Below are 10,823 nucleotides of genomic sequence, written 5' to 3' on the forward strand. Positions count from 1 at the left end.
GTGTGTGGTTACCATTGCTAAACCTTGCCAGAAGCTAACTGCCCATTATGGGTAGCTACTACATTCTGTGTGGCAGGAGGGAATGGGAAAGAAGCATGTGAGGCAAGACTATATCATTCTCGTGGCAGGGAGGAGGTGTTGTCACTCAGGAAATGACTGCTATAAAAGTTTGCTTTATTTAACGAGAAAGGGGAAAGATTCTACATTAGCAAGTAGAAAAAAAAAATAAAACAAACAAACTTGTCCATCTCCCTGAATTAAGGCGTGTCTTCATCAGCCCGAAGTTTCAAGATAGCGCGCTATCTTGCGGTTACCAAACTAGTCCGATGTCAAAATAGCGCGCTATCTGTGTAGTGAAGACGCAGATAGCGCGCTATTTGATCGGGAAAATTTCCCCCAAAATCTTGGTCTAGTTCGTCAACTAGAGCGCTAATTCGTGAAATAGCGCGCTATCTTGGGTGTGTCTCCATCAGCCCGAAATTTTCTCGATCCCTCCACGCTTCTGGTTAGCCAGCTGGCAATGGAAAGCGCATGTACAAGCAGCTATAGTGATTGTGTATAGTACATTACACGCACGGTGTATTCAAGGATCACATGTGTGTACTATAGGCCTACTGTTGTTGTCATCTTTAAAACCAGGGAGGTTATTTCTCTCACCTCCCTATTAAAACTCAGTGCCGTGCATGCTAGCTGGTTTTGTTTTGTTTTGTTTTGTTGTAAACTTCTTCTTCTGGTCCACTCTATTCATACCTTAGCTGAAGATTCTTGCAGATTGTGTGCATTTTGGATTTGTTTAAACATTGCAATTCGTTAATTTCATATAAGATGCCCGCTCACTGGACAGAAGAAAGAGTAGCGTTTAGTTATTAATATCCCTTTGGAGAGAATTTGCTGTACTGCTCACCTCCCTGGTTGTAGAATCGTACATACGGTGATATAGGAGATTTTGAGCGGGGAAATCCACTTTCGAACCGCGAGCCAGGCAGAGTAATATTGCAAAGTGCGCATGCGTCAATTTTCGGACTAATTTCCCGAAGCAGGCTGTTCGAGCTGATGAAGACGCACATTCGCTGTATCGGGCTATTTTCTAAGACCGCAAAATGTCCCGCTAGTTTGAACTTCGGGCTGATGAAGACACGCCTTTAAATACTTCCTGGCTGCATAATGCCGCTATCTGATAACAGTGAAAAGGGGGTTCCACTGATAAAGATTGGCTAGTCTACATCATCAGACCATGGAGCTACTAAAATTAGTAGCTCCATGATCAGACCCTTGGATCCAAGTAACTTCTGGTTCTTTGCATTAAAGGAAAGAACAGTGAAATGGGATAGAAGCTGAATTCCATTCAAATTTATTTTAAGTGAGCTGATTGTCTTTGAAGTTGCATGATTATATATAATCTCTGAATGTTGAAATGCAAGGCAGATGTCTGCCTTGTACGGTTGGGTGATTAAAGAATATAGATTTCGTAATCCCCGCACCAAACTTCAATATCAAACTACTCTGAAGGAGGAAAAAAGATTAGAACACTTACCGTTTGTTCATGTTTTAATACCACAATACCAAGGTTAATTGACAACTGAGTTATCATTGTTATCTTAAGCATTAAGTCTTTATCTGGTCCCAGGCTGGACTTTGCAAGGAAACGCATGTTTGTCTGAGTCCCAGACTACTGATGAAATTTGGAAAGTTCAATATTTGCAAGTTGATTGTGGCGGCAAGGATTATTACATACTTTGATATGCTAAATTTGAAGTGCAGAGATCACTGAATAGGCCTATATGGTGAGTTCTGCTACCATTTCATTTTCTTTCATTCCAATCTGTCATATTCTTTCTACTCCTTTTTTTTTTCTATTACTACCAGCATGTTACACATTTCCTTTTACAGGCATTCTTCAGCAAAATAGCAAAGCTTTAATATGCTACAAAGTAATGTTCTTCCTTTCAAGTAATGTACATATTGTCAGCTGAGAACTAGAAGGGCGCTATTGCAATTTTAGGGTTGTTGAGGTATTGGTATTTAAGCTTGATCTCCTCTATATTGTGGTGTCAATTTTAAATTATTTTCATTGTCAGTGAAATGTTAAAAATCAAAACCATAAGGGCACTATTATACCAGATATTTGGAATAATGCTTAAAATTTTACCCACTTCTGATTATGTAAACTTTTGATTTCATGAAAATTTATTGTTTCGTTTATATTTATGCACAAATCTTACGATGCTATAGCGCCCTTCTGGCTCTCAGCTTTCAATATAGTTAAGGTCATCCCAATTTACCCACTTACACAGATTGTGTAATTGTGCAGCTTGACTGATGGATAGATACATTTGTATCAACCCCTGTAAACCCATAAAACACGAGAAAACATTGGAAAACACAATTGAAATTACTCATTGATTTTGACAAACCTGCCTTATATTGCAACGTCAGAATGTGCCCTTAAAGGCATAATTTACCATTTGCAGATGAAACAAAAACCCAGCATTAGTGCTTTAAAATAGTTCTAAAATGTGAGTTAGGGATAGAAACAACCACTGTCAAAATTTGAATCCGTATAATCGATGTTAAGTGTTGTTAAATACACAAAATGTTAACAATAGTTATAATAAAAATGTTTACAGACTAAACCGTATACAGTTACGGTCTATTGAGAAAAACCATGATATCTCCTTATATTTTAGGTTTTATTGCAAATATTTCATATGGTAGGATGTTTTATGATACAACAGACCTACACATATGAATCAAATGTGATATCTTGAACATTTTTGAAATCACTGCTCCCAAAGGTAAACTGGACCTTTAATTTCATGTCTGAGACAGGCATTTTTTTTTTCTTTGTCAAATTTCTGTTCTTGGAAAAATTGTCAAAATCGATTAATGAAATGAAATGAAAATTAAATCATTGTACCTATATACCAATGTGATAAACCTAATCAAACATTATGTAAGTACAACAGTGATAATGGCATTCCGGACAAGACTTGTTGATACATTTTACTACTGTTCCTTGAACAGCAAGGAATGTGTGAAGGACCAACCTGCCTCCAGAGGACTAGAGGGAATGAAAAAGATTCTTGTCCTTCCGCAATGAAACATCTCCCTCTGGAGGTACAAGTGATGAAGGATGACATTTAGGTCAGGAATTTGTGTAAGTCCCCCCCCCCCCCCCCCTCCCCTTGTTCTCCTGCTCTGGCCAAGTGACCATGAACCCACTGCTAATGGCCTGGGTGAGAAGAAAATGACCCAGTAAGTGATTCAGGTTTAGGGTGGAGAATGGTAAGAGGGGGGAGGAGAAGACTTGATGGGCGGGGCATTCCACCAGAGTCAGGGAAGGAAGAAGGAGAGGGAGAGATGGAGCTACAACAGGATGACACCCGAGATGCATCGTGGGAATACATAGCTGGCAATAAAATGATGGAGTGGTCGGATAAGATTTGTTGGGGTCAGTGGTGGACAAACCCATTGAGCCTGATCCCCTTTAGTCTTGTGTAATGGTCAGTGGATGCCCCAGTAAAACCAAGGAGGACGATGGCCACCTCGGAGGGACCTCTGGTTTCCTGAGCCCCAACCTGTTGAATGGTGTCTTCCACCTCCTAACTCAATATGAAATTGATGTCAATATGAAATTGATGTGCTTGTATAACAAGGGTAATTTAGTATAATTACTCTGTGAGAAAAGGCAGGCAGTAGATGGAGAGGATGGGATGCCTGGATGTTGTTGTCATAACAACATTCAAGGGACCACAGACAAAATAAAAATTGAGATGGAGTTTCGACCACTGTCTAAATCTTTTGACTATTCAAGAGGATCAGTTCCTTGCTGATATTATTAACATAGCTGATGACATGTGGTGTCTCATGACATCATATTTATGTTTTGTGGTGACATCTTCAGTGTGCCAAACACATAGGGTATGCATTAAAAGATTTTTTTTTTTTTAGTTTTCATCTTTACTACTTTTTTCCCCTTTCCCAATTTAGTGTGTTCAATTAGAACCTCCCTCCTCTTTTCCAAGAAAATAGATTGTATGCCTGTTTTGACTAAATCTTATCTTTCTTTTTTGAATGCAAGTTTGTGATTTACTGAGAAATATGAATTGTAGACAAAACCAGTCACTATCTTAGGCTCATATGTGCATTAATGTGTACTTCCCAAGACCCCCAGAACACCTTGCAAGTAATAGCCACCATTTTGAAAAGAAAAACCACAAAAACGGTCAAGAAACCATGCAATCTATCAGCTATCCTGTTGTCTAGGCCGACCTCAATCTGCCATAATAAACCATCACCATATCTGTCTCCAGAGAACCATGAACTTGTAATTTGCTGCCTTCTTCTTGTTCTCTCACTTTCATCATTATGCCATTATACAAGAGGCGCGTTCACATCAGGTGCAATTTCACATTCCATGGCAGAATTGCAACTTGTTGCTGAAGCTCATATCTGAAACCAAGGTGTTTGATGGGTTTCCTTTCGCAAAGAGGATATTCTTGTTGCTCCTGTTCGGTAAAAAACAAACAAACCACATTTTGGATGCGCGTCAATCCAGGTATATTTTTTGCTCATGATGATTTTTGTCCCCATTTCTTAATTATAATCTTTCTTGTATTCATATAATGACAGTACTTTTGAAAACAATCCTTCAAACCAGACTTTGTATACTTTGTAGAAACTGAAGATGGCTCGTTTAGATTCTTGCAGTTTGTTATACTTTTGACTCTCAGATTGTAAGATAGTGATTGTCAGCATAGATGTAAATGCCACCAACAAATCCTCCACATTCCTGAAGACCAATCACCCATCTTGTCCTACATGGCTTGAGGTCCGCTGGCCTTTGCCATGCACTTTTTTTTTTCCATCTCCAGTTTGCGGTCACTCTTTCCCACCCACCTTGGGGGGATTCAGTGCCCTGGCCGTGTGAACCAATATTTGGATTCTCTGAAAGACTCTCCCCTCCTTATTACTTGCAGCTCAATATTTTCATTCCAGCGGGTAAACCTGAAGTGACCTCTAGTATAAGGCCAAGCAGTGTGTAGCTTGCCTCTGTGAAATGAAAATCAGACCTTAGGCTTCCCTTACCCTGATCACAGACCTCTTCCTGACAAGAATCTGTAATCCCCACAGAGACATATGACTGGAGGACCAACCAGGTTCCGCCTCTTCCATTTTATTCTACCATAGGTGCACTCACATTTTGCTTACTCTAATAGCAAATTGGCACCATTCTCATCGGTGATATACCATGGTAATAGATACAGTGGTAATTCATTCATTCATTCATTCATTTATTTCCATACCAATACATAACATGTACAAAAATCAAAACACAAATGCCTTGGTACAATTCATACTTTTTGAATATAGGGATCATAGAAAGCACACAAGAGGCTTGTTAGAAATGATCCCCTACAAACAATTATTACATTTCAACTGAACAATTGCCAGACAAATTCAATTGATAAAACAAAGGTGGAAGATACAATGAAAAGAGAAGAAAAGAGGCAGAGGTGGAAACAATGCATACTTGTACACAGTTTCAAGTACATTTCATCAATCAATCCCAATTTTTAGTACACTTATAAATCTCACAGATCACTTAAAGCAGGGTTTTTGCACTACAACAATGACAAACAAGTTACAGCTATTACAATCATATCAACCAACTGCTCTCTTCTCTTTCCAAATTCATAAAATTGATAAGTCACTCTGGGATGTCAGTGCCTAGTGAGCAATGCACAAAATAGATATTTGCTTATTTGTTTGCTTGCATTCTTCATCTTCATTATTTTTTTTCTCAAAACAGACATAATGCATCAAGTTTGGTTTGAACGTTCACTACCCTTAATTTTCATCTTATAGTCAACCAATGTGTACTAAAGATTATTCATAGTATTCTGTATTGTGTTCCGTGGAAGGAGAATGAGAATGAATTGAATTTGATAATATGCCATCACGGGATTTAAGAGCCATCTTACAGACTATCTGTTTAGAAGACACTGAATCTGATCACTTCCCAAGTGTTGTTCACAGTGGGAGATCCTTTTATTGTTGGGGGGAAAAAATGAGGAGTAACTTTATCTGTGTCCTCCTGTGTCTTTGAAAACAGTCGGATATAACACATATTTAGGTTACATCCTTGGGAAAAATGTGTCCTATGTGCATCTGCAAAAGAGAGAGGGAAAAAAGAGAGTAAGTGTGTGGAAGGATGCATGAAAATGTGGCATCCTTAAAGTGCAAGTCCATCTAATTCTCAGGATGGCTAAGATAGACAGGAGTAAATTCAAATGCACCAAAAAAAAAAAAATAAAATCGGAATTTCCTCTTTTGACATGGAATTAAAAAAAGATAAAATAGTGGCTTTTTTTCTCTCATCAAATCATTGATGTAATGTCATAACCTAACAATGATGATATTTAGGGAGGAAGGGTGGTCATTCCTGCATTTATCAGTCAAAATCACAACTTCATGAAATTTTTGTGTACAAACCAATGAGAGAGTTCTGGGTGACAGCATAATCACCCCTGCTAAATAACCTCGTCTACAGCCACTATGTCTATTTTCCAATTGGTCTACTGGCATATCGTCTATTACCGATTAGTCTAATACCCATTTGGTCTACAACTCGTTTTGTCCAGTACCCATATTGTCTAATAGTCACTTTGCCCACTACCCGTATTGTCTAATACCCAACTCGTCTAAGGAGCATTTCGTCTACAAAACAATTGATCTAATAGCCAAATCGTCTACACTCACAATGTCTATTTGCCATGTCGTCTAATATCTATTTTGTCTACTACTAGTTAGTCTACTCCCACCTCGTCTACAAGTCATTCAGTCTACATTCACTTTGTCTAGTTATCATATCGTCCAACCCTTAGTTTGTCCATACCCAATATGGTCTATACCCATCTGGTCTACTCCCAACTGGTCTACTACCAACTGGTCTACTCCCAACTCGTCTACTCCCAATTGGTCTACTCCCAATTGGTCTACTCCCAATTGGTCTACTCCTAACTGGTCTACTACCAACTGGTCTACTCCCAACTGGTGTACTCCCAACTCGTCTACTCCCAATTGGTCTACTCCCAATTGGTCTACTCCCAACTGGTCTACTCCCAACTGGTCTACTCCCAATTGGTCTATACTCGTCTATACCCAATTGGTGTACTCCCAACTGATATAGTTTTACTCTCAACAATTTACCCAAACTGATCATTTCCATCTGGTCATGCTAATAATGAATATACCACTTTGTCTTGTGTCCAGTCCGTCTCACTGTCATGAACTATTCATATCAAACCCTGCCCTTGATTAGCACAAAAATCAATATTAGACTATTCTAGTTGTTACGATGTGGGCGTGTAGTTGGATGGATTATTATTCTTATGATTGTGTATCAAAGTTGAATGGATGGAGTGTTGAAGTTTGGACATATAAATGCTTATTTAGGGTTCCTCGCGAAAAGTGTATTGAGTACATTGCAGGCAAGTAAATTATTCATCTTAGTACAATAGTAGCTATATATTGGCATGAATCATATTTTTGTGTATATGTTTCAACCTTTTTTGGTGCATTTAACCGTTTACATACATCAGTACGTGCCAGACAGAGTAAAAAATACTGATAATGTACTTATAAAGTGTTCCTTTTCATTTTTACCATTCTTATGATTGTGTATCAAAGTTGAATGGATGGAGTGTTGAAGTTTGGACATATAAATGCTTATTAAATTTTAGGGTTCCTCGCGAAACGTGTATTGAGTACATTGCAGGCAAGTAAATTATTCATCTTAGTAGTAGCTATATATTGGCATGAATTATATTTTTGTGTATATGTTTCAACCTTTTTTGGTGCATTTAACCGTTTACATACATCAGTACGTGGCAGACAGAATAAAAAATACTGATAATGTACTTATAAAGTGTTCCTTTTTATTTTTACCTTTCTTATGATTGTGTATCAAAGTTGAATGGATGGAGTGTTGAAGTTTGGACATATAAATGCTTATTTAGGGTTCCTCGCGAAACGTGTATTGAGTACATTGCAGGCAAGTAAATTATTCATCTTAGTAGTAGCTATAAATTGTACATGAATCATATTGTTGTGTATTGTTTCAACCTTTTTTGTGCATTTAACCGTTTACATACATCAGTACGTGGCACACAGAATAAAGAATACTGATAATGTACTTCTAATGTGTTCCTTTTCATTTTTACCATACTTATGATTGTGTATCAAAGTTGAATGGATGGAGTGTTGAAGTTTGGACATATAAATGCTGCATGATTGCTTCTGATATAAATTACACATCCAACACAAAAATAACACAGCAAGTTTTTCACACTGTGACATTATCTTTTTTTCCTAAAAAAATTGTCATAATTAGAACATAAAAATTTAAACCAAATGGGGCACCAAGAGTGTTCAACCTATTTAACTGGGAAAAAAGAAAATGGATGAAGTAAACTTAAATAACAAATATATATATATATATATATATATATATATACATATATCAATAACTAGTAGTAGACCAGTTGGGAGTAGACTAGTTGGCAGTAGACGAGTTGGCAGTAGACGAGTTGGCAGTAGACAAGTTGGGTGTAGACTAGTTGGGAGTAGACGAGTTGGGAGTAGACCAATTGGGTGTAGACCAATTGGGAGTAGACGAGTTGGGAGTAGACCAGTTGGCAGTAGACTAGTTGGCAGTAGACTGACTGGTTATTAGACTAATTGACTATTAGACAATGAGTTGTAGACCAATTGGGTATTAGACAAAATGAGCTGTAGACTATTCTATTCATAGACCTTATGATTACTAGACGAAATGGTCAATAGACATAATGGGTGTTAGACGAAATGTGACTTAGACAAATTGGACATTTAGATAAAATGGCTAGTAGACGAAATGACAATTAGACTAATTGGCATATAGACAAAATGGTTGGTAGACGAGTTGGTAGTAGACGAAGTGGGTTTAGACGAGATGGCATTAGACTAGGTGGACAGTGGACAGGGTGGGTGTAGACGAGGTGCCAATTTACCTGCTAATTTTAATATATAGGATTGACCATTATCACCTGTTTTACAATGGGGTGTGTAACTTGTCCTCTATCTTTCATATTTTTTGTCTGACTTTGATGTAAAACCTCTTGCATTCACTATGTTTGATTTCACTGTGTGTTATGACACAGCCAACTTGAATACTGAACAGAATTGCACTTGAACACTTTGTTGTGGACAGGGTCAAAGTTGAGACTGGCTATGTAGGTTTCAAGTTGAGTGGCGACATGACGTACATGGCCTTCAGTCTCAGAGGAAAGACTTGAGACTTGAGGTTCACAGCAAATGAAATTAAATCTTTGGAGTAAACACTTGGATAAAAAAAACAAAAACAAAAAGTACTCTTTCTGATGATGTTTTCTTTATACATGTGAGTCAAATATTGCTATCATGTGTTTGAAATAAGAATTCATAGCTCAGTCAGATCAGGTCAGTGCCATAAATGGCAGCCCCCCCCCCCCCTCCCCCCCCCCCCCCCGAAAATGAATAATAAACGTTTCAATCCCTATTATTCAGTGGAATTCTTACCTTGTTTAAACGATGATCTGAAAAATAGGATTTTTAATAAAATTTGAATTTTCATTCAAATCTCACTCTTCTGCCGTCAGAATGCACCAACATGTCTCTAGATGTCAGTGGTGTTTGATGCACCCCAAGGCATACATTTATTTTGTTTCTGTTTTGTTTAAACCTCTGTATTATAGAGTTGGAACACACTATACTTCCACATTTACTTCCACTTTGAACAGCATGGGAAATACTGAAGTTTTTGCATGAATTAGCTTGAATACTGCTTTTGATTTTGATTTTTTTTTTTTTTTTTGTTGTTGTATGAATGAGTTTTGGATAGGCTTGGGGTTTTCCCAAATTGAATGGAATCTTTTTTACTCTTTGTTCCTTTTTTTCTCCCCCACTGACCTTGGTCTAATACCAATAATGATAAGGTTGTTTGAAGTGCATTTCTTTTATATTTGCCCCAAAAATAATAAATGGAGGTAATCCTTCATTCAAGGAGATTCAGTCATTTTGTAAATATCTATCTGTAAAACATGCCTATTCAATGCCTTTTATGGAAAAAAGGAACAAGAGAATGTATCAATTAGTAACCTTGAATTCAAACAAATAGGGAAACTTACCAAAAATATAGATATGAGCAAAATTAAGCACAGGAATGGGATTATTATTTGTAATAGATTTCATAGTAATACACCCAAACACAAGCACACATTCACACACTACCTCTGTTTATAGAAGGTGAGCTTGATGTTCATGCCAACTTCTATTATTTCCTAGTAGTATAGCTACACAGTCTTTAGCATGTGTATACAATAGGTTTTGAGCACCCGCTTGAGGTAGAGCAAGTACTTTACAAGTATTCATTGTCATTGTTTGCAGCAGTAGTAGCAAAATTATCATTATCATCATATGATAACAATGATAATGATAAAAATAACAATAAAAATACTAATGATAATAAAGGTTATAATAATAATAATGAAAATAGTAATAATAATAATAGATTATTATTATTATTATTATTATTATTATTATTATTATTATTATTATTATTATTATTATTATTATTATTATTATTATTATTATTATTATTATTATTATTATTATTACTATTATTATTTTTATTAATGTTAATGTTAATATTATTATGAAACATTGAATGTTGAAGAATTCCATTGTCGGGTCCACAGGAAATGTGGAATCACCCTCCAGCAACAACTTCATTTCTAATTAAC

The 10,823-nt window shown here is 36.9% G+C and overlaps 1 protein-coding gene across 1 annotated transcript in view; it reads left to right on the top strand.

Moving 5' to 3' along the window:
- The window catches only part of LOC140228915 (two pore channel protein 2-like), a 98,560-nt gene extending 90,379 nt beyond the window's left edge, over positions 1-8,181 (top strand). Inside the window, exon 25 of the mRNA XM_072309182.1 lies at positions 6,888-8,181. The gene's annotated coding sequence lies outside the window, so the exon portion shown is untranslated. The remainder of the gene's footprint in view (positions 1-6,887) is intronic.
- Positions 8,182-10,823: the final 2,642 nt, after the last annotated feature.

The sequence above is a fragment of the Diadema setosum genome, chromosome 5 (assembly GCF_964275005.1).
Source record: "Diadema setosum chromosome 5, eeDiaSeto1, whole genome shotgun sequence".
Lineage (NCBI taxonomy): Eukaryota > Metazoa > Echinodermata > Echinoidea > Diadematoida > Diadematidae > Diadema > Diadema setosum.